The following is a 22,663-nucleotide window of genomic DNA, read 5'->3' as shown; positions in this document are numbered from 1 at the left end:
ACTGAACGATAATGCAAAGTGCACACATTCATTGGCTCTAAAACTGCATATGTCTGGCTTCACTGACACCACAGAGCTCTTCATCATGGTCAGGGAGAAAACTAGAGAGAATCACATTCAATTCAACCGCAGAAGGTGACAATAAGATAAAGTAGAAGATTCAGATGAATATGTTAAAGGATTTGAGTAATGTAACAAATTGGAAGCATGACACCAAGGAGAGACCCTCAGCAGAATGAGAGTAGGAAAATGGAAGTATTACCGCATCAGAAACCAGGTGATGTCACTGAGTTCACGGCTGATGTGTGAATGGGTCTCGATGTGAACTGGGATACAGTCAGTAGAATTGAATTGCAGATATTGCAGCTCAAACTGGTCTATCACGTGATGCTGTTGACAACAGCAGCAATAAAAGCAGGATTATATTCAAACATAATCTGTATCATTTTCCCCAGGATATTCCATCAGTCTACAATTACTATCAAGCCGAGTGATGGTTCAGTGATGTGTGTGGGTGAACATGTCAAGATCAGGACCATGTGCACCTTAAACTGATGACAAACCATTAAAGCTACCGCACTTGAGTGGTTTCATTCCAAACAGCAGAACTAACATCTGATAGAGAGGACGAAATGATCCCAAGACCATCAGATCAGATCTAAACTCTGCAGTCCTGCCACATCCAGACATAAATGTCGGTGTATTATTAAAAAACTTACTGGAGGAGAGGGCTCCAGAAATATCCCCATCCTAAATAATGGAACAGCCCTGTACATCAGTGAAAATGACAAGGATGTAGTATCTGCACCATCCTCAGCCAGAGGTGTTGAATCGATGATCCACGTCACCCTTGTCATGATGCCACAGAATCACAGATGCCAGTCTTCAATGAATTCGATTCGCTGCACCTGACATGAAGACACAGTTGGACACGTAGATACGACAAAGGCAATGGGCCCTGACACCATTCCCGCAATGGTACTGAAGACTTGTGCTGCACAACAAGCCGTGTCCCTGGGGAAGCTTTCCCATTCCAGCTCCAACTCTGACAACTCCCTGGCAATGTGGAAAATTACTCACACCATGTCCTGTCCCCTAATAGATTAATAATTACATTCTGACCATAAAACACTCCCTCAGTGCCTTCACGATAATCACATTGGTGGGAGTTCATGTTGACAGAGCTGTCGAGCAGTACAGAAATAACCCGCTCAGTGTGATTTCCGATAGGTTCCTTTGTGGACATGGTGCTGTTGTGGAAATGTCACTGGATTGCTAATCCAATACAGGATAATCCTCTGGGCAGCTGGTGGAAGTTAAAAAAAAATCATGATCTAGAATCTGGTGTCAGTAATAGTGTTCTTGTGTCCAATGTTGATTGTAAACATCGATCTCCTTCCCCAAAGTACTTTCAGGAAGTGAATCTCCCGTGCTTTCCTGGTCTGGCCTAAAAATAACTCCAGACACAGAACCATGTGATAAAGTCGTCAATGGTCTCTGAAATGGCCAAGCAAGACACTCAATTGTATCACACTGGACAAAGGTCTGAATGGATAAAACCAGACAGAATATCTGGCACCAGGCTCGATATCAGAAAAGGGAACGGGAATCATAGTCCTGTTGACCCTGCAGAGTCCTCCTTCCTAACATCTGAGAGCTTGTGACAACATTTACAGAGCTTTCCCACAGGCTGCACGGAAACATCGGGAAAGGAGTAGGCCATTCAACACATTGAGCCTTCCCCATTCTCGTTCATTGAGAAAATCTCCTCAATGCAATTTTCCCGACACAGTGTTCATATCCATTAATATGTTTAAACATTGTGAAATATAAAATCAGAACTGTTGTCGTCCCTTCAGTACATCAATCTTGCTCCTTGATTCAATATACAAGCAGTTTTCAGATAACGTGGGTTTATTAAACGTGATTTGACTGCAGTGTGATTCGTGAATTGTGCACCTCTTTTCTATAAAGTGAGCTCCCGCTCACTGTGACGCGATTCCTTGCCAGTCACCAGCTGAACAACAAAATCCAGCTTCAGGATCCTCTGTCTGCAAAATACACCCTCTGAGTGTTCAGCTAAAACAGGAATTCAATCCGCTCTGCAAAGCCTTGAACCTGAGCCTGAAACGGGGAAGTGTTCTCTCCAACTAGAAGGAACTTTATTTCAAACTGGGGGAGAATCTTGAGGAGAAATACAATTCCATGTTGGCATCACGTGGTCAGTTAGCCCTGCGCACTTTCATGTGAAGAATTTGGTGAAAGGTACAGGGATATAGCCAGTGACTGTGTTGTGAAAGTGTTGCGTTTACAGCACTATGTGCTCGTGTGTGTGTTAGACGAACTTTAATTTTGTTTTTTTTACTGATATTTTGCAGTTCGCCCATTATTCTCTTTTCCTCATAGACAACATTATTAATATTGCATGATTTTCTGCAACACAGTGATGCACAGGAACACAGCTACCACGTTATTGAAGAGCAACCAGGAATGATATCTGATCCTCTATCTTCATACCATACCCTGCTCTCTCCCTATCCCTTTAGTTTCCAGAAATCCATTTTTATATTCAGTGCCTTGGTTTCCACAGTCTGATCTGGGAGATAATTCCTCAGGTTCACCAGTCTCTGAGCGCAGACATTTATTCTCATCTCAATGCAGAGTGGTCTGTCTGTACCTAGTACTGTGGCCCCTTGTTTTAATGTCCCAGCCAGGGGAATTGTCACCCCTGTTTCCAATCTGTCTCGCCCTAACAGAGTTTTATATATTTCACTGAGATCTCCACTCATTTTCCTAAAGCCCATAGAATTCAGGCCCAGCCGCCCCAATCTCTGCTCCCACAACAAGCCTATCGTCCCAGAGATCAGTCTGGTCATCTTCGCTACTCTCCCTCCATGTCAGGTTTGTCGTTTATTAGGTAAGAAGACCAAAAATGTACATAATACTGCACAGTGTTCTAGATGAGGTCTCACCAACGCCCTGTACCGCTGCAGTAAAAAACGCTTACTCTTGTATTCAAATCCCCCTGATATGAATGTGAATACATGATTTATCTACCTATCTGCTTTCTGCTCCTGCAATATTGCTTTCAGTGACTGGTGTACAGGGAGATCCAGATCCTTTTCAATGTTACAGCTCCCCACTTGTTGGGTCTGCGTGCCAATGCCATTCCCAGTATTGACTTCATGATTCAGATCTCATTGCCCTACACTGACCTCGGGGGGCTGCACAGAAGAAACAAAAATGCAGCTTAAGTTCCTTTATAGATTGACATTTTTCAACCAATCCCTTTTCAAATGATAGGCTCCAGTTCTGTTTTTCCCATCAAAGGGTCACAATATCACATATCTCCCGCCTCCCCTCCCCATTGCTCCTCATGTGCCACGTATTTGCCCAGATACTACACTTGTCTCAATCACCTTGGAGATTTTTGACATCCTGCTCACCCACACACAATCCGATATTGTTTATTGCCATCTGCAAACTTGAAAATATTGTACTTGATCCACTCAATCATACATATGATGTGTATTGGGAATAGCTGGGGCCCAAACCCCAACCCTTGCTATATCCTCCAAGCCTTCCATTCAAAAAATACATTGTTTTATTTCTACTCACTGCTTCCTGACAGCCCTCCCATTCTAAAGCCGTATTAGTCCCAATCCCAGAGGATTTGAATTTGCATAATAGGCTTTATCAAAAATCTTTCAGAAAATGCACATATTTCATTGATTGCTTCTCCATAATTATGCTAAAGGCACTTTCTCAAATATGATCCCCATTTGATCAATCTCTGTTGACTTTGTCTGTGCTCATTACTTTCAGTTCCAATACTTCCTCTAAAACTGTTCACGTGCTAATTTCATTCTATTCCCTTTTTCCAAACAGACTAATGTTCACTAATTTTGTTGGGAAGTTTTCTTTTTTGTTTCGTTTTCTTATGTGAAGACATAACTGAAGTATTTGGTCCACAGTTCTGCCTTTTCCCTGTCCTCAATTCTTTGGTATCAGACTGTAAGAAAGTTGCACCTTTTTTCCCGTACTTTTGCCATTGAGATATTTTCAGAAGATATTACAAGCTCAATCTTAAAACGCTTGTTAATATACTCTTCAGAAACCCATCAATTCCTACCTTAAGATACTCACTGATTGATCTTCCACAGCCATACAAACACAGAAGCACAGACTTTGGGCAGCACGGTGGCACAGTGGTTAGCACTGCTGCCTCGCAGCGCCGGAGACCCGCGGGAATTGAACCCGCCTCAATTCCCACCTCAGGCGACTGACTGTGTGGAGTTTGCACGTTCTCCCCGTGTCTGCGTGGGTTTCCTCCGGGTGCTCCGGTTTCCTCCCACAGTCCAAAGATGTGCAGGTCAGGTGAATTGGCCATGCTAAATTGCCCGTAGCCTTAGGTAAGGGGTAGATGTAGATGTAGGGGTATGGGTGGGTTACGCTTCGGCGGGGCGGTGTGGACTTGTTGGGCCGAACGGCCTGTTTCCACACTGCAAGTAATCTAATCTAATCTTTGTCCCATCAACAATACAGCACGGTCGACATTAGCCCCACTTTCCGATACAAACCGTAGCCGTGAATCTTATGTCATTTCAAGTTCACAACTGTGTATTTTCTAATGGTTGTGAAGTTACCATGACAATTCTTCTCTCAGGAAGTGCATTCCTGACCCCAGAACCCTCTGAGTGAAAAACAATCCTCAATTCCTCTCCACATCTCAAATCCTTCACTTTAAAATGTGCTCCATTGTTCTTGGCCATTTGACTAAAAGGAACAGCTGCTATCTATCCATCCTGTCCAGGCCCCTCGTAATCATATCCTTCTGAATTTCGGCCCACTCAGCCTTCTCTCCTCCAAACTAAACAGCCCGAGCTTATCCAGCCTATCTCCATAGCTAATATGCTCCATCCCAGCGAACATCCTGGTGAATCTCCTCAGAGCCCTCTCCACGACAATCACATTCTTCTTGTAATGTGGTTCCTGGCACTACAATCAGTATTCCATCTTGGCTAAAGCAAACTTCCGCATAGCTCTTATAATCTATGCCTTGATGAATAAAGGTTATGTCTACGGTCCCCTATGCTTTCTCACATTGTGCATTAACCAGTTTAGTCACATTCAGGGATTTGTGGTGAAGCACCCTCTGAGCTTCCTCGTGTGCTGCCATTCACTGAGTTCTCCCCTGTCTAGTTCCTTCTTCCAAAGTGCATCATTTGATATTGATCAGGGTTACATTCCATCTGTCATTGATCCACCCATTTAACCATTCCATCTGTATCTCCCTGTAACATAAGACCTTCCTCCTCAATGCCAACCACCCGGCCAATCTTTGTATCAAACACAAACGTAGTTGTCACACTCCCGCCACACCCGTCCATATTCACAGCTGCATCATTTATGAATACCACAAATAATCAGGTTAAAAATGACACAACACCAGGTTATAGTCCAACAGGTTTATTCGGAGGTACTAGCTTCTAAGAGCTGCTTCTTCATCAAGTGGTTGTGCGCTTTGAAATCTCGTGCCTCTGAATAAACCTGCTGGACTATCACCTGGTGTTAGATGATTCTTAAGTTTGTCCACCCCAGTCTAACACCAACAGCTCCCTATCACAAATAATAAGGGACACAGTACTGATCCCTGTGATACACCATTGGACTCGGTTCTGAGTCACACTAACAGCCTTCAACCACTACCCTCTGTCTCCTAACAGTAAGGTGAATTGGAAGCAACTTGGCAAATCACGAATGCTTCCGACCTGTTCCTTTGTTATTCTTTTCCGCTTGACACACTTGCAGAATATCTGGGAATTCTCGCTAATCTTGCCCTACCAGCAGGTTTCTATGCCCATGTTTTAGGCAGTTCTCACCATTGAAGAATTTCCTCATTATTGCGGTCTTAAATGGTCTGTCCCTTAAACTGCAATTATTTGCCTTTAATGTGGAACTGGCAGCCAGGGAAACGTCCTGTTTATTTCCAACTTGGCATATGTTTTGTGAAGTTTCCAAGTTTCATTGTGACCCTCCTCTCATTCTTTCAAATTGTAAAGAACACAGGCTGAGTTTCCTCATCAGGCAATCTCGCCATCTGAGGGATTAATCTGGACAATGTCCATTGCACTTTTTTGTGGTCAGTATATTTTTTCTCAGATTGGGTCACCACCACTTTACACAATGGATGTTGGTTTGCTCGCTACATTTCCAGACGTTTCGTTATCTTACGAGGTAACATCTTCAGTGGACCTCATAAGAAACAATGCTTAAAATTCCTGCTTTCCATTTATATGTTTGGATTTCTTTGTGTTGGTGATGCTATTTCCTGTGGCGAAGTCATTTCTTGTTCCTTTTCACAGAGGGTGGTTGATGGGGTATAAAAACTAATAGCACATCGAGTTAGACATCTGTCAGAAATACAGACGGATTTTCTCCATTGTTGCTGTTAATTCCCTTATATCCAGTATCACACGCTGTATAATAGATTCCAGCAGTTTCCAACTTGCAGATGTCAAGTTAATGTTCGGCAGTTCTCCAAACTATGTCTTCTTCCCTTTATAGATGCTTGGATCCCTTCCATCCATCTATAGTGTTTGGACCACGTTTGCTAACTTCCATTTATCCACAATGGCTTCTCACCTCTGCAGAATGCACAGGAAAATGAAACACAGTAATCGACTGTGCAATTAATATTTCTATTGCCCATTTATGTCTGACATTTTAATATGAAGTATATTAGGTTTGTCAGACTTAGCTATGTTCAATCCAGTTACATTCTCAAATACCACCTTGTTACTGATATAAGTTGACTTTATGTCTTCAGTTGCACAAGCCCAACATGATCACTGGGTATTACTGGGTGATTTTGTGGATCTTCCTCCATGAAGACAGATGCAAAGTAACTGGTTATTTTCTTGGCCATTTCCCTGTTTTTCACAATAAACTCTCCTCTCCTGATTACCAATTTCCATATTTGACCTTGCTTTTACTGTGTTTCCTTTGAAATACAGATTGTAGATTTATGCAGTGTTTTTGTTCTTGTTTGTTCGCATTCATGTTCTGTTTTTGATTTCCTTATCAATTTCATGGCCCTTGTTTCTCGATCGTGAATTTGTGAGAATTCTCAAGTTTCCACAATGACTGAAATTCTTCCGAAGCCACTTCCTATGATTAATACGTTTTCTGATTTGTTATGTTAAACATCATTGTGTCATTTTCCCTTTCTTTGGTGTCCTGACCAGATATATTCAGGAACTGCGGGAGGACAGAGAAGGAATTGCGGGAGCCCTGGCTGATATTTGTTCATCATCGCTGGCCAACAGGTGAGGTCCCGGAGGATTGGAGGGTAGCGAATGCTCTGCCCTTACTCAAGAAGGGCTAAAAAGAAAAACTTGGGAACTATGGACCACTAAACCTAAAATCTGTAGCAGGTAACTTACTGGAAAAGGTTCTGAGAGATAAGATATACGTGCATTAGGAAAGACAGGGTGTGATTCTGAGCAAGATTAGAGTGGTGCTAGAAAAGCACAGCAGAGCAAGCAGCATCCGAGGAACAGGAAAATCAACCTTTCGGGCAAAAGTCTATCATCAAAGGCAGCACGGCTTTGTGCATCGGATACCATAGCTCACAAATCTGTTCGAGTTCTATGACGAAGTGACCAGCAACGTTGAGGAGGTCAGGGTTGTATGCGTCGTCTATATGGATTCAAGTAAGGCCTTCAATAAGCTTCCACATGGTGCGCTACTCTGGAAGGTTAGATCGCATGAAACTGGAGGAGGACCTGCCAAATTGGATACAAAATTGGCTTGATGGTAGGAAGCAAAGAGTAATAGTGGAAGGATGCTTGTCAGACTGGAGGCCTGGGACTAATAGAATGTATCAGGGCGATGCTGGCACCACTATATATTACATATATCTAAAATTTAGATGATAATGTACGTGCATGATTTGTAAGTTTGAAGGTGACAATAAAATAGGCCGTTACATGGAGAATGACAAAGGTTATCAGAAATTTCAGAACTTACAACAGTACCTTGATCAGCTTGTGAAGTGGGCAGAGAAATGGTAAATGGATTTTAATGCAGATCGGTGTAAGTTCTTGCATTTTAGAAACTCAAATCAATATCGGAGTTTTATGGTGAATGGCTGGGTCTTAAGGAATGTATTGGAACAGAGGAACCTTGGAATTCAGGTACATAGTTCTCTGAAAGTTGATTCAGAGGTAGACAGGGCAATGAAGAGAACTTTTGGCACACTGGCATTCATCAGTCAGGGCACTAGGTAGCGAATTTGGGGAGCTATGCTGCAGAATACGGGGCACTGATGAGGCCAAACATGTAGCGTTATGTTCAGTTTTGGCAACGTTGCTATAGGAATGATGTTATTAAACTGGAATGAGTGCAGAAGAAATTTACAAGGATGTTGCCAAGGACTCAAAGCTCTGAGTTCTTGGGAGAGGTTGGATAAGCTAGGACTTTTTTCTTTTGCGTGTATGTGACTGGGTAGAGGATCTTATTGAAGGGTAAAAGATCATAACAGGCATGGATAGAGTGAATGCAGTCAGCCTTTACTTCCCGGGATTGGACAATCACGGACTAGAGGGCATCAGTTTAAGGTCAAAGGAGTAAGAATAAAAGGGAACCTGAGGAGCAACGTTTTTGCACACAGGGTGATACGCATATGGAATGAGCTACCAGCAGAAGTAGTGAAGGTGGGTACATTCACAACATTTAAAATGCATTTTGTCAAATACAGGATAGGAAAGGATTAGAAGGATACGGGGCAATGGCTGGGACATGGCGTAAGTGTAAATTGACATTTTGATCGGAATGGATCAGTTTGAGCCGAAGGGCCTATAGTACTCTATGACTCTAACAACCATTGCTTATCTCCCACTGAATGTTATTTTGTATTTTCCCAGTTCACTGGAACAAACTTGACCCTCTCGGCTGCATGTACAAACATTCTATATTGTATGCAGACGCCGTGTAAAATGCAACATATTAATGTCACTATTCCTCCAAAGCTGCTTCAGAGCAAGGACATCGATTAGTCCTCCTGACGACACAACACCTAATCCAAAAAATTTTTGATCTCTAGTTTGGTTCAAGACATACTCTACAACACACCTGATATACATTTAGGGAATTTATTTTTCACAGTCACTTAGTTAACGCAGTTGAGATGCAACTTGAGACCATCCGATAAGAATGCAGTATCGATGATATTTGCATGTCTAAGTTTCAGAGCATATAACGCTCGAATTTCTGCAACAATTTTAGTTTCGATATATAATACACCAATGTTTGCTTCTCCTTGTTATTTCTAAGCTCCCCTTAACCTGAATCTGAGGGACATGGTCTGTGGCATTATTGGTGATAGACTTGGACAAGACATCCGGAAGGGTCACCTTGACGCTGTGATACAGGCCAAGAGTCAATAACTTTCTCCGCTCTGTCAGAATAAGGGTCACCATATTCTATCTGCTCCTTCACACTCCCTGTATACCTGTTATAGCACTGACCCCCAAACAAGGCTCTCATTCTATTTCCAAATAAGGCTCAGGCATTTCCAAACTCACTATTGAATTCAGCAACTTTCTTCCTCACTTTCTCTGTCACCTACACAATATGCCCCACACTAATAATACTAAATTGATTTACAACTGTCAACTGACTCATTCCGGACACATCACCATTCCCCCCAGCCCCACATCCAACAGCACTAACAGCAGGGTCACCCATTTCCACTCTCCCTCCCTCTCTCCCTTTCTCCTGCTCCAGGAGAAACGGCCTGGAATGGGACAGAAAGGGCCAAGCCGTGTGGTGCTGTGCCTGATATCTGTTCCCTCACACCCCCTTCTCCCGCCATGTGGGGAGGAACCCGGCATAAGCCGGACAGAAACAAGATGGCTCATGTGGAGCTTCTGAAACATCCACTTCCCATCAACTGAGTAAAGAGCAACATTCAGTTCTCACTTTAAACCCACTGTCAGTTCCAACGTCAGTCCATTCACTCCCAAACAATAACAGATACCTCACTGCACAGAGGTGCAGACACTGAAATGCACAGACGTATTGGTAAACACCCCAACACACTAACATGCACAACACATATAAGGAGATGGGCATACAAACAGATTGCAACACACAGAGACATATACAATTGCACACAAATAGAAACAAACACAGATAGAAACACAGAGACTGATACATAGGTACACAGATGTCGACACACAAATACACAGAAAACAAGCACATGGACACACACATACGGACGCACGCACACACACACACATATACACACATACACACAGAGACACAAGCACCAGTGTCATTAAGACACAAATCGACACTTTTTTTGGTTTATAAAGGGATCAAGGATTCTCGGGAGAAGGCAGGAGATTGAGTTTGGGGTACATACAAGAAATTATTGAATGGCATTTCAGACTTGATGGGCCGAATTACCACATTCTGCTCCTTTTTTCAGGCTCATGTGGTGTTATGCTGTCAAGTATTCACGTTCTGAGATTGCAGCAGAGGATGGATTTGATACATATTTGACTGGAAAGAGTCAATGGGAATGTGGGACAGGTTTGGAGGGCAGAATGGTTTATGGTGATTCATAATTATTATATCCTTAAGTATGAAAAGAGGTGGTGATTTGATGTGAGGTTAGCACAGTTTTAATGTAATGGGTCCGACAATGAAATAAAGATGACCCTTTCCATTTAGTGCTGTGCGGTCTGTGGTATCCTCATCCTCAGGGAATAGGGAATATTGAGGATATTCTAGACTGAGCTCGACTGATCTTTGCTGGACAGGAGAGTCAATGTTTATCGGGAGCAGACAGGAGAGGGATGATCAGAGACAATTGGACCAGCCATGAACATTCTGAATGTGTTGTTATCTCAATCCACCCTCGATGCTGTTATAGAGAAATACTGCTGCCCCTACTCCATGTGTTGTTCCCTCAATCCACCACTCGAAGCTGTTACAGAGATACACTGCTGTCCCTACCCCATGTGTTGTTCCCTCAATCCGTCTCACGGTGCCGTTACAGAGATATACTGCTGCCCCTACCCCATGTGTTGTTCCCTCAATCCACCCTCGATGCTGTTATAGAGATATACTGCTGCCCCTACCCCATGTGTTATTCCCTCAATCCACCACTCGAAGCTGTTACAGAGATACACTGCTGTCCCTACCCCATGTGTTGTTCCCTCAATCCGTCTCACGGTGCCGTTACAGAGATATACTGCTGCCCCTACCCCATGTGTTGTTCCCTCAATCCACCACTCGAAGCTGTTACAGAGATATACTGCTGCCCCTACCCCATGTGTTATTCCCTCAATCCACCATCGAGGCTGTGACAGAGATATACTACTGCCCCGAACCCATGTGTTGTTCCTTCAATCCACTCCTCGATGCTGTTACAGGGTAGGGGACCACCCCAATCCGTCAGACAGGATCGTTACAATGAGACAGGAGGAGACCATTCTGCCCCTCTAAGAAATTACACAGGAATATAGAATTAAGTTATTCAGATCGTTGAGTACATGACACAGACCAGGACGAGGCCATTCCACCCGCCTGAGCGGCTACACAGGAACAGGGAATATGTCGCTAGCATGAAATAGAGAGTAGAGAGAAATGTTTACTTTCAGGCTGCAAAGTTCTAACTGATGGAGTGCCCCAGAGATCACAGTGGGGTCATTAATGACTAACAATCTGTATCAAAGATCTAGAGGAAGGGGAGGGAATGGCTTGGAGCTCAATTAGCACGTACACCAAGATTCATTGTGTCGTCAAATTGAGACACTGAGTCTGCGATATGATTATAGACAGGGATGGTTAGTGTGCAAACCTTCAGTCGAAATAACATACGGTAAATTGTCTGTTTTGGCATGGAGGATAAAATAATGGTAATCAATTTAAATGGAGAGAGATTGCAGAACTCTGTGATACAGGAGGTTTCCATGTTCCTGGGACATGAATCATGTGAAGTCAGTCTGCAGATGCAGCAATTGATTTGAAAGGTAAGTGGAATGATGCTGTTTTTGACAAAAGGTTAAGGTTTAATTGCAGGAATGTTTTATGGCATCTGTACAGGGCATTGCAGAGACCACATCTGATGCACTGTGTACAGTTTTGATCCCCTAACACTAAAATAAAAGGATATAATTATTTTTGAAATTTTCAAAGAGGTTTCCCTTTTCTCATTCCTGGGATGCCGGCCTTTGGTTATGGGGGATAATCAGTTCCGATCTTAGCCTAGACAGAGTATTGAACCACCATGACCTTCAGAAAAGTGCATCAGCTGGATGGATATTATCTCTTGTCAGGGAGACTAAAGCTAGAGAAAATATTTGAAGAAAAAGATGCATTGATATTAACACACATACTATGAAGACACCGACCAATATTTACAAATTACACAGACACGTGTAAGTATGTCATCAAATTATAAAATGGGGACATTTTTTGAGATTGAATGGAATTGTGTACAACAAGAGCAATGATGCCCCTGCATATAATCCATATTCAGGTTTTCCAGAGAATGTTCCAGGAGAGCACACATGGTCCAGTTTGGTGTTCAGTTGATATTATTGTATGTTTCAACAGAGAGAGGGAGAAAATTGTTCCCTGCCTGAGAAACAACAGCCGATTGATCCCTTTCTCTTACTTTGTTCCACCAGATAGCAAACTGTCAGTCTATAAAATCCCTGAGTTATCTTTGCCACTTGTGGTGGATTCCTGGTGAGGATTCATTGGAAACTCTCATATGCCCGAAACAAAGGGAATTCAGCCAAATCCAACAGTTCCAGAAAGAAATCCCACAACCAGTAGCTTATTTGAACAGAATAACTTCAATGGCAGAATAACATTTGGAACACTCTGTCATTGTACTATTTGATATGAGTTCAACGTTCTGTGTCTTACATTTTTTTTTCCAGAAAATGACCTAATCTGAGACTGATATCATTGGTTACATCATTAAACTGGTTACATTTAAGATTGGTGTAACCAGTGGAGGAGTGAGACGGAAAAGGAAACAGTGACCCTCCAACATTGGCTGGAACACAAATGAGAAATTTTCAAAGGGCTGTCCAAGTGGAAATTCCCTCCCCAGAAGTTTGTGGTGCCTGGATGTTTACATTTATTCAAAGTTGTATTTGTTGACATTTGACAGAAAAGTGAATGTAGAAAATGGTATACAGACAGAAAAGTGCTGGGGACATCACAATCACATGACCCATAGTCTTTGTGCATGGTGGAGCGGGGACAAAGTGTCTAATGGCACACTCCTGCTACTCAGTCCGATGTTCCTATGTTCCATCCAACCACTCACAGCTCCTGCAAGGAGCAGTTGGAGGCCACTTGCTCCAAATACCTGATCCACAGTAACACAGCATCTCATTCAGTCCCTCAAGACTGTCACACACACACGGTTTAGTGTGGGTTGGAAAATACTATTTGGAAATCCAGGCTTGGTTCGAAAGACGCCTCTGGTCTATTTGCAGAGTGTCTCCTCACTGCAACTTGTGCTTTATTTGTTGGTCATAATACAGGCCCAGATTCACTGTGAATACAACCCTCATATCTCACCCAGAGATGACTCACAAAATACTTTGCTCTGTCTGATTGCAACGTTCAATAGCAGAACGTTGAGGAAAATTACAACCATTAACTTTGTAATTACAGAATATGAGGACATAAGAAACCCGATCAGCTAATTCGGGCGATCAAGCCATTGTCTACCATTATGGCTGATCTACTATTGGCATTAACTCCTTTTTAATGTCCAATTATTCACATCCCTTAGCTGTCTGACAGCTCAAAAATCCATCTACCTCCTCCTTAAATGCTTTCAGTGACGTAGATCCCATAACTCGCTAGCCCAGATAATTCCTGATGTTGCTTACCCGCTGTGAGAGGAAAACATTCCCTACACATACATCGTCACCTAATTGATATGAACAAGAGGTGAACACAGGGGCTCAGCAAACAGTGAATGGCTTTGATATCAAGTGAGTATTTGACTGAGGATGGCATCAGGACCACCCACTTATTTGAGCTAAATGGAAATCAGGTGTAACCTCCCACTTGTCTGGGTCTTTCAGAGCACAAAGAAAGATGCTTGTGGTCGGTGGCCAACAGTCCTCACAGTTCCAGGACATGTCTGCAGGAGATCCTCGGGTTAGCCTCCTCAGCACAAACATCTTCAACTGCTGTGTCAATATCTTATCCTTTAATAAGATCTGAAGTAAGGAAGATGACTGAAGATCACACAATATTCAGAGATTTTGTGCTCCCTCAGCTCCTGAACCATCTTGTGTCCATGTGCAGCAAGACCTGGACAGCATTCTGTTTGTGCTGGTAAAGTGTCGGTAACATTCATGTAACAGCGCTGCCAGACCCTGCACATTTCCACAGTTAATAGAGGAGCTCAATCAGCATCCCAGGCTGGTTGCACACTGATATGTGGAAGCCATTGAGCCCGTGGAAACTACTGAACAAGAAGAGGGACAGCCCATTCAATCCACCTGTCTATTCCACAGGAATAAGAGGGGACTGGTCACTACATCGAGCTGTTAAACAAGAACAGGCAGAGCCTAATCAGACCCTTAAACCTGTTCCATGAGACCAGGAGGTGGCTATTCAGCCCCACGAGATAGTTATACAGAAACAGGAGGGCGTCATTGATACTCTAACATGACAAACCAATGAAACCGAGACTGCATTGATCGGGGGCTCCATGGTGTTAATCATGGTTCCATTGTTTGTAGAACGTGTGCTACCTTCACATGGTTTGCTGGCAGTGATAAGGGAAACCAAATATTTTGTGTAAAGTCTCAAGGAGGCATCTTCTATCTCAGAGAAGACACTCCCATGTGTTCTATGTAGGTCAGAAGCTGCTGGGAAGAGTTAACTCTTTTATAATGAAGGTACTGTTGCTACTGTCGGGATTATGGATGGCATGACGATCATTGCAGGATCACGCACCAATTGAACTGTATTAACGTTGGGAGAGTTTTTTTTTTCAAAAGCCTGAACCTCTCTCTCTGTTTCTGAATCGAAATAGGAAGTGGGGGTGGTTGGGTGGAACGTTCTCAGAGGCTCTTAAACTATCGAGAATCATGTAACCCGTTGAAAAAAAATCCATGGTATTTATCACCTTAACAGTGTCTGTTTAGAACATCATAAGTGATTGTGCATCCCCCTTAATGTTCAATGCAATCACCTTATTCTCAACTGAGATTCACTCACTGTTCATGTTGCCATCATCCCCGGGATTAATCTGATGAGACTTGAGAGAACGTCTATCCACAGTACCCCAAAAACTGCCTCAACACACTCAGGGATGATCACAATAATCCTTTCCTCTAACTTAGTCATCGCCGTTTCTTTCCTGTGTTATGAAACGCCATTGTTTCTCTATGCACTACGACTGACATGGAATTTGTAAGTTCCTTATATCTTTACGTCAGCATCAATAAAGCCAGCACCAGAGTTGCCGATGGAGATGTGCATCACTCTCGGGAGCATTTCAATGAGATCGAATCCCCCTAAAAGATGTAATGATCACCTACCTGAATAGAAATGAGTTCTTCTCTCACAGGATGTATGCAGCCCTGGTCAGGGCAGCATGTTACACCAATCTTAAATTGAGTGGCTGGTTCAGTTGTTCCACAGGACAGTAAAGAGTAAAACACATTTTACTGGGGGTTTTTAGTGTTACAATTCAGGATAAATTCTCCTGCTTAATTAAAAGCAGCAACACAGAAAAGATTTATCCAATGTGTGATGTTTCAAGAGTCTAAGAACTATTTAAAGTCAAAATTAACAACTTTATTTCTTAAAGTTTTACAGAGAATAATAATCGAACAAATATTTACAACTTCTTCCTCTAAACTATCTTTGACCTCCCCCCTCCAAAATACGAGTCAGATAAGATTCCTAATTAAGATTTACAAAATAAAACTTCTTATCTCAAAACCAGGAAGCTTTCGGTTCTTCTCCATAGTCCTGTCTTCTTTTCTTCTGGGGAATTCTGCTTCACTAGTTACTAATCAATGAATATACTTTTAAGGGAACTATTTTTCAGGCAGTCTTTGCATGCTGGTAGCTTGGCAGCTCTGCTCTCAACTGTTCAATTTTCCACGGTCTTGTACCTCCAAACTATTGAAATGTGTCATTGGCTTTTAAGATTATCAATCTATTACATTCAAACTTGATTGGAAGTGGGTCATTTGAAGTATAATTTAAACTGTTTGGCTGAATTTGTTTTTGTCTCAAGACAATGAGCTAATCGAGTTGTTCGATCAAATGTTAAATTATATCTATTTTTCAGAAGACTTGGTGCTGTCAGGTAGTTTAAAGGTTCAGTACACCCACATGTTCATCACTGAAGTCACACGGAAACCTGATTAGGGAAGGTTGACACATTGACTTACCTAAAGGACTTCAGCCAAGTAGATGGACTTTTATAACAAATGTTAATGGTTGCTTTTAAATTCCACCAATTTCCTTCATGAGATATCAACAGACTATTATTCTGTGGCTCTAGATTATGAGTCAATGACTTGACTACCATAAACTGTCTTCCTGTACGTGCAGGGAACACGTCAAACATCCTCAAGAGCAATTATTTAGTGATGGACTTGTGATGAGAAGGCACTTGAAACTGTTGCATCCAGATTGAACAAAGGCAAAAATCATGGTTCATTCAGAAGTTGCACTGATCCTGCAGACGAGACTGAGATATCATGACGGTGGTTTTGGACAGGATTGGTGAGTGGGGAGGACATGGAGATGCAAATCCGTGAAGAACAAAATGGATTATCGAGTTTGAGAACATTCTGTGTCCTTCTCGCTTATCAGTTAGTAATTTATAAATAGTAGTTTGATAGTTATAATTTATAAGGAAAGGATTTTTTGTTTGGAACTGAAGACATTGACTTGCACTTTCCACAATTTGTATATCATGAGCAGAAATTTAGTTCAACCCAGTTTAGTAGATAAATATAATGACTTACCAGGAACACCAACTATCGCAAGGATGGGATAGTAACCACCTTGAATAATCCAAAGGATATACAGGATCCGTGATGCTAATGACATCCAACGCTGAGAAAGGTAGTAAAGACCCCAGGATAAACCTCTGTCCATTATTGGAATATTCCAGTCTAATGTTCTCAGATTCTGATACATTTCTGTACCATTCCAGTCAAATGTTCTCATATTCTGATCCATTGTTGGAACATTCCAATCCATGGTCCTCAGATTTTGAATCATTATTGTAACGTTCCTGTCTAATGTTCTCAGATTCTGATCTCTCCGCCCGCTCTCTCTCTCAAGATGCTGATCCCTGTTAGTGCTGTCAGTGATGCTCCTACTCACACTATGTGATAGCACATTGAACAGAGCCCATTTATATTTCAACCATGGAAACGCTCCACTGCCATAATTAGGATCCACTGAGATTGATATTAATCACAGTCACTGAACAAATAGCTCCAGTTAACCCCTTTGAATTCAATAATGATTTCATTAAAATTCAAAAGAACTTTTAAAGTTTACACATTTGGCATGGTATATGTGTGGGGGATGAACAGGAAGAAATATTTGAGATGGTAGATTGATTGTTTGTAATCATTCAATGTGCCTTAGATATGACAGTAATGTCAACGGATTGTCCGAACTTAAACAAGTTTCTCGGATTATAAATCGAAATATACTGTCTGTAACTACTGATCAGTGATTATAATGTCAGTAAAATATGTAGAGAACTTTCCTAGTCCATAATCTGACAGAAAATTGCTTATGACAACATGAGTGATAACAGACAAATGGCATGGATATGTTAACAGAGAATATGATGTGACACACAATTCAGATGGTTATTCAAGGATCAGAGAGGGCAGGTAAGGGTCCTGCTGTTAATGTTATCGATGTCAATCAACTGTATTGAAGTAAATTTCACTGGATTTCAATTGCAGTGTGATTATGATATAGGAGCATGGCTGCTGAGAGTGGAGGGAGGGAACATGATATTTCCCAGCCATCAGTATTGGAATTTTATTCTTCATAAATCATATGAAGATCAAATTCAAGGGTAAATCTCCAATGAGGAATGAGGAGAGCCAATATTAACCACACAACCAGAAGACATTGGAGCAAATATTTGGCCATTAGGCCCATTAAGTCTGCTCCGCCATTCAATGATGGCTGTTAAGCTTCTGAACCCCATTCTCACACTTTCTACCTGTAACCCTTGATCCCCTTTACAGTCAAGAACCTATCTGTCTCACTCCTAAATATACTCACTGACCTGGACTCGACAGCCCTCTGTAGCAGTGAATTCCATAGATTCACCGCTGTCTGGCTGGAGAGGTTTCTCCTTATCTTTGTTCGAAAAGGTCTTCTCTTTCCACTGTCCCCTCGGGTACGAGTCTCTCCTACATTGGATACATCTTCCCAAAATCCCCTCTCTCCCAGGTCATTTAGTATTCTGTAAGTTTCAATTAGACCTCCTAACATCCTTCTGAATTCTACCAAATACAGACCCAGAGCCCTCAAATATTTTTTATATGATAAGCTTTTATTTCCTGGCACCATTCCCGTGAATCTCTTTGGAAAACGCTCCAGGACCAGTGCATCCTTCCTGAGATATGGGACGCAAACCTCCGCACAATAATCCAAATGTGGCATGACCAAAGCCTTGTAGAGCCTTAGAAGTACATCCCTGCTTTTATATTTAAGCCTTCTTGAAATAAATGCCATCATTGTATTTGCCTGCCTAACTACTGACAACCTGCAAGTTTACCTTTCAAGACTCCTGGACTAAACTCTTTAGTCTTTTTGCCCTTCAGCCTTCTGAATTTGCTTGCTATTTCGAAAATAGTCCATGCCTCTATTCATCCTGGCAAAATGCTTTCCCACACTTCTCCACATTGTACTCCATCTACCACTTCTTTGCTCACTCTCCAAACCTGTGAAAGTCCTTCAGCAGGTGAAAGTGAGGACCGCAGATGCTGGAGATCAGAGTCAAAAAGTGGGGTCATAGAAAAGCACAGCCTGTCAGGCATCATCCGAGGAACAGGAGATTCGACGTTTCAGGCATAAAGCCTTCATCAGGAATGTGGGGTGGGTGGAAGAGGGCAGAGAGATAAATGGGGGCGGGGGGGGGGGGGGGGGGCAGCTGGCGCTGGGAGGAAGGTAGCTTGGAAGGCGACAGCGAGATGAAGGTGGGTGATGATAGTGATAGGTCAGAGTGGAAGTTGGATTTGATACTTGGGAAGGGAGTTGAACAGTAGGACAGTTCAAGAGGGCGGTGCTGAGTTGGAGGGTTAGATCTGGGATAAGGTGGAGGGAGGGGAGATAAGGAAACTGGTGAAATTGTCCTTGATACCGTGTGTTTGGAGGGTCCCAAGGCAGAAGATGATGCGTTCTTCCTCCAGAAGCCAGATGGCTAGAATTTGGCAGTGGAGGAGGCCAAAAGCTTGCAGAGCTTTGGCGGAGTGGGAGGGGGAGTTGAAGTATACGGCCACAGGGAAGTGGGGTTGTTGGGTTTCTGGGTCAGAGAGTGTTCCAAGTTGACATCCTGTCTCGCTAATGTATAGGAGACAGGAGCAATGGACTGACTAGAAGAGGTGTTTGGATGCTCAGGACGTTCTCTCCCTGATGTGGTAGGATCCTTTGGGGCCTTGGGTGGAGGTGAGGAGGGAGGTGTTGGCACAGGTTTCATATCTCTTGCAGTGTCAAGGGATGGTGTTGGGAGTGGAAGGTGGCTTGGTGAGGGCGTGTGGACCTAACGAGGGAGTTGTGATGGAATGGTCTCAGCAGTATGATGATAGGGGTAGCGAGCGAAGTATATCTCTGGTATTGGGGTCTGACTGTTGGTGGCAGAAATGGTGGAGGATGATGCGTTGTATCCTGAGTTTGGTGGGATGGAAGGCGAGCACCAGAGAGGTTCTAACTTGTTGTCGTTGGAAGGGTGGAGTGTAAGGGCGGAGGTGCGGGAAGTTGAGGGGATGCACGAGACCACCCTCCTGCAGCCGAACCACGTCTTCAATGCTCCCTGTCCCTCTGTCTATCTTTGCACTGTTTGAAAGCTTAGCCAGAATGCCCTCAGTTCCTTCATATAGATAATGAATGCACAAAGTAAAAAGTTGTGGTCCCAACACTGAGTTTTGTGGAACACCACTTGTCACTGGTTGCCATCCTGTGAAGAACACTTTTATCCCCATTCTATGCGTTCTCTCAAGCAGGCAAACGTCTATCCATGCTATCACCTTGCCTCTAATACCATGGGCCCATACCTTTCTCAGTAGCCTCATGCATGGCACTTTGTCAAAGGAATCTTGAGCGCAGATGGTTAACATCTATTGGTTCTCCTTGATCTAATCTGCTCATTACTCCCTCACTGTTTTCTTGCCGGTTTGGCAGGACTCATCTCCCCTTGATGAAACCATGCTCACTTTGTCCTATTTTACCAAACACCTCCAAGTATCAGAAATCCCATTCTTCACGATAGATTCCAGGATGTTACCCACAACCAACGTTAGGCAAATCAGTCTGCAGTTTTCCATCTTCTGCCTAACTCCCTTATTAAACAGGGTGTCATGTTAGCAATTATACAGCCACTTTGCCGTTTCCTGATTTTAGTCATTCCTGAAAGATTACCACTTACGCTTGCACTAACTCTTCAGCTATCTCCCTTACAAGACTGGAGTGTATTCCATCTGGTCCAGGTGAGCTATCCACGTTCAGGCCATTCCGTTTTGTAACATGCTCTTCTTGGTGATGACCACCATATTCAGGACTGCCCTCTCACTCTCGTCAATTCTTGAGAAATTACTCGTGTCTTCCACGATGAAGACTGATGCAAAGTTCCTCAGCCATTTCTTTGTTTCCCACTACCGTCTCTCCAGCATCATTTTCCAGTGGTCCATGTTCACATTCACCTCTCTTTTGCACTTTATATATGTAAAGAATCTCTTAAAGTTTCCTTTATATTAATGGTTAGCTTACCCCCATATTAATCTTCTCACTCCTTATTTATTTTTCCTTGCCTTCTGTTGGCCCCATTCTCCAGTTTCCTTTTGCCCTTCACATTGCTTGCGCTTTTACTTATACGAAATCCCTGACTTCTCTCGTCAGCCCTGGTTGCCTCATCCTCCCTGTACCATGCCCTTATTGCTCAGCATGTATCTCTGCAGTGTCTCCTGAATTAATCTTGGAATGTTCTGCCATTACTGTTCCGCTGTCTTTCCTGCTAGACCCCTGTCCCAGTCAATTCTACCCAGTTACTCCCTTGTGCCTCTCCAGCTACCTTTATTCAGCTGAAATACTGTTAACTCTGATTCCACTTTCTCTCTCTCAAATTGCAGAATAAATTCAACCATGTTCTAATCACCGCTTCTGAAGTTTTCTTTCACCTTAAGCTCCCTTATCTAGCCTTCGTCATTAAATCCAGTGCCATCTGTTCCCGAGTGGGCTCCACCACATGATGCTCCAAAAAGCCATCCCATAGACATTCCTCAAATTCCTTTTCTTGCGATCCACTCCCAACCTGGTTTCCCATTCCACTTGCATATTGAAATCCCCATGATCACTGTAACTTTGTCTTTCCTACAGATCTTTTCTATCTCCTGGTGTATCTTGTACCCCAGCTCCTGACTACTCTTTGGAGGCCTGTGCAAGTCTCCAACTGTGGTTGTCTTATCTTTGTGATTCCTCAATTCTACCCACGCAGATTCTACACCATCTGACTTTACTTCCTTTTTTACAATTGATTTAATTTCATTTCTTATTATTAATGTAAACCCACTCCCTCTGCTGCCTATCTTTTCGATAGGATATATGTCCTTGACTATCCTGATCCCTTGCAACCACTTCTCTGTGATGCCCATCACGTCATAGCTACCAATCTCAATCTGTGCCACAAGCTCATTTACTCTATTCCTTATACTGCGTGCATTCAGATATAACCCCTTCAATCTTGTATTAACGGTTCCTCTTCTCATTGTTATTTGTTTGTCCGGTGTGCTTGAAGTCTGATTGCTTACACTTTCCATACACTCTGTCTTATTTGCGTCTGTGCTGGACATTTTAATAACCTCTCCTGAGATCTGTACATTTACCTCCTCTTTTCTAATTAAACCCTATAACGGACCCCCCACCCTGCCAACACAAACACTCTCCTAATCAGTTTAGACCTCTGTCTACAGCCTTAGTTAGGATTCAATTGGACTCTGGTCCCAACACAAAATAAAGGGACAAAAAACAAGCTTTTCTGTACATACCAAAACATCAAAACTACAAAGATGCAAGATTGTTAAACTACACTTACGATGTGGAGCAATATGTATTGAAATGTGAATTTAAAAACCACAGAAGAGTTTTTCAACCTTCATCAGTCATTATTTGACCCACAGCTGAGATGCTGATCTCCCCACTGTCAGTGATCCCCCTCATTGAGAATCTCTCGCCCTGTCTCTCACACAGTGTCTAGAGGGACTACAAGTTCCTGTTGCCCCAGAATATTTAAATTAATTCACTTTCTCCTTGGAACTAATCTATTGTTCCTTTGGATCCTGATCAGCCGTCAGCAACACGCCTCTGTGATGTTATTGGCGATAAATGATCTGGG

Source organism: Chiloscyllium punctatum, chromosome 13 (assembly GCF_047496795.1).
Source record: "Chiloscyllium punctatum isolate Juve2018m chromosome 13, sChiPun1.3, whole genome shotgun sequence".
NCBI classification, from domain to species: Eukaryota; Metazoa; Chordata; class Chondrichthyes; order Orectolobiformes; family Hemiscylliidae; genus Chiloscyllium; species Chiloscyllium punctatum.
This window is presented reverse-complemented; position numbering follows the sequence as displayed.